The 3,275-nt window shown below is 42.6% G+C and overlaps 1 long non-coding RNA gene across 1 annotated transcript; it reads left to right on the forward strand.

Moving 5' to 3' along the window:
- Window positions 1,317–2,784, forward strand: LOC106503441. The gene is made up of 2 exons (XR_001297119.2): window positions 1,317–1,610; window positions 2,558–2,784. It is a non-coding gene; the product is annotated as an uncharacterized LOC106503441 (long non-coding RNA).

Genomic DNA, 3,275 nt, shown 5'->3' on the forward strand with positions numbered 1-3,275 from the left:
TCAGCTTCCAGCTACTAACTTCTACAGATCCTTCCCTTCTGCCACCAGCCCCCAGCTGCCTGGATGAGGAATGAGTAGCCAGCCAGGAATGGTTCTCCAGAGGTTGTCCTGATCTTTGATTTGTGTCCCAGGCCTCCAGAAGATGCACCACACCAATTAGATTCTCTCTTAGGAATTTAAAACAAACCATACAGTTAAGTTCCCAGGTGGTGCTGAGAACTTTGGAAGGGTTGGGATGCAGTGGGTGGTGGCACACGCACAAAGTCCAGAGGTTCTTAAGACTTCAAGGCAAGTGGCTGAGGGTTAGAAGAGATCAGATACATTGGAAAAAATAAATTAGAGAAAGTGAGAGAAACAGAAGTGAAGGTCATGCCAATCCCAGGAGCTGCCTTGGTCTGGACCATATGGAAGTTAGGTTGTGTACCATCCCCGAGATTCCTGGCAGATTTCTGTACAAAAGAAAGATGGCCTTTAACCTCGAGCTAGTTGAGCAGGTCTCGGCTCCTTTCAGGGGCTTCCCAGGTGGCTCAGTGGTAAAGAATCTGCCGCCAACAGAGGAGCTACAGGAGATGAGGGTTTGATCCCTGGGTTGGGAAGATCCTTCAGAAGAGGAAACGACAACCCACTCAGCATCCTTGCTAGGGTAATCCCATGGACACAGGAGCCTGGCAGGCCACAGTCCATGGAGTCATAAAGAGTCAGACATGACTAAGCACGCATGCATGCACTGTTCCTCAACTGGACGGTCCCTTACTGCTAAGATGGGGGATAGGATACCTGGATCAGAGTCACCTGGATGATGGTTAAACATACTCAACACTGGTTTCCCTCCAGACCTCCTGAAGCAGAAAACACTAGGGATGCATACTGGGGATCCACATTTTTACCAAGTACCACATACCCCACTGGAATCTAAGATCAACATTCCTTACATAAATACCTTCAAAGGCATTTTGCATATAACAATTAAGGAGAATATGAAGAACAAAAAGTCAACTTGTAACTCTATTTAGTTTTCAGATTATGTTCACATTGTCCTTAAGTCTTTAAAAAAAAAACACACACACACTGCAAATGTGAGAGGTGGTTAAGTTGGCACACAGGCAGCAAACACTTGTGCTAATCACTACTTATTACTGCGTCAAGTTCCAGCTGTTTTCCTTAAGCAAACATGTGCCTATTAAAATCGATATCACATACAGCTTCAGTTTCCCCTTCTGTCCCTACACTACTGTGTGTCATAAAGAAGCTGCCATGTAATAATTGTGATGATTTCAATGCAAATGAAGTGAGAAAGCTGATGTCAAACTGCCTCCAGAATCACAGAATTACAGAGGTTAGTCTTTTAACAAATATTTACTAAAAACTAACTCTGTGCCTAGAATTCCACTGGGCACAAAAGACATAAAAATAATAGATGTCAAGCCTTGACCTAAAATAGTTATAACCTTGGTTTGGAGGTTGGGGAAGATAGACCTATAATTTATTATGCAATTTATTAAGACTACCAGGAAGTTCTGTGAACACCAAAACAGACGTACAGCAAATGTCCACCGGGGACATCAAGGCAGTGGAGTGAACTCTAGTGGAGTGTAACAGGGGAGGGACAAGTATGTGATCTTCAGCTCCACTCAAACACTGTCTAGTATAATACAGACTGTATCTGGGTGGGTTCATTCTCTTTAATTCTGGAACTGAGAGTTAGGAAGCATGTTGGTTTACAGATGAACCATGACCTGTAACCTCAGTTTATGAGTGAAAATAAAATAGTTGCTTTAGTCTACATTTGCCACCTGCTGTCTTATTTCTCAGGTTGGTCAAAATTCAAGAGGGGGTTGTTATTTATTAGGGTTCCTCAAAGATCCCAGCACAAAGAAGCTAATAAGAAAACATTTTCCTAGAACTTTTCTACACTTCATGTCAACAAATATTTCAGCATCTACTGAAGACAGGGCTATGCCCAAAGATGTACAGCTCTTACCATTTCAGCTTAATTAAAGACGGTGCTAGTTGCAGAGAATCCACCTGCGATGCAGGAGACACAGGAGATATGGGTTGCATCCCTGGATTAGGAAGATCCCCTGAAGGAGGAAATGGAAACTCAGGTGTTCTTGCCTGTAAAATCCCAGAGGCAGAGGAGCTGGCAGGCAAATCTGTAGTAACTCTTTTGGATCAACTTTCCTAACAGAACTATGAGGGGCGCTTGACCAGCATATTTCCGCAACCAATGGATGCTCAAGCGACATTGATTGACTTTGCTGCTACACTAAAAGGGGTTCCGATGTCAGAGTAATGCTGAGCATCCGGTTACCCTGGGTCCTCCATGGCTGAGGTTGCCATTTGGTCAAAATGTTAGCAAACGCGAGCCTTGCCACAAGCCTTATCAGGCACTAAAAGTCAATTATCTAGAGTCCTCTCCCCACCCAGAAGGTGAATTGATATTAAATTGAATCCTTTTTGTGCTGTTATAAAATAAGCCCTTAAAAAACAATGAGCAAATGGAAAATAGAGTGTGTTTTATTGATTGTGATGTTTCCTCTTAACTCGATTCCGGCAGGGGAGCTTCTCCGATGGCACATGCGCAGAGAACAAGGGCACCGCCGCGGTCGATAGTTCCGGGAAAATGGACGGCCTCGTCCGCCTAATGGATCTCTCCAATTCCCTTCATCGGGATCCAACTTGGGATTAGTCACGCGGCAGATTTTTCAACAGTCCCTCTAGACTCTGCTTTCTTTCAAAGCAATATGTTAAATGTCAGCTGAGAAATTCAGCTTACTTTCATGATTTAAGGACTTTTTTTTTTTTTAAGTTTTTTAAGACTGAGGTGTTCTTTTGCTTTTTGTCTTTGAATCAATGGTAGTTTTGATTTTTGTATTACTTAATTCCCCATATACCCCTCACCCTCCCCTAATGTTTTAACATTACTGTGGTACATTTATCAAAATTAGGACACCAGTATAGTATCTATAGTGTACTAAACTCCAGACTTGATTCGGATTTCATCAGGTTTCCAATTACGTTCTTTCTTTTCCAAGAGTCAGTCCAGGGAATGATGCTGCATTTAGTCAGCCTGTCTCCTCAGTCTTGCCTGTGACAGTTTCATAGTCTTTTTAATAACCTTCACATTTTTGAGGAGGAATTGGTCAGGTGTTTCATAGAACATCCCTCAATTTAGGTTTGTCTGAGTTTTTTTCATGATTACCTTGGGGTTATGGGTTTTGGAAAAAGAGGCTTCAGATTTAAAGTGACTTGCTCACTGTGTTCTATCAAACGGG

The sequence above is a fragment of the Capra hircus genome, chromosome 22 (assembly GCF_001704415.2).
Source record: "Capra hircus breed San Clemente chromosome 22, ASM170441v1, whole genome shotgun sequence".
NCBI lineage: Eukaryota > Metazoa > Chordata > Mammalia > Artiodactyla > Bovidae > Capra > Capra hircus.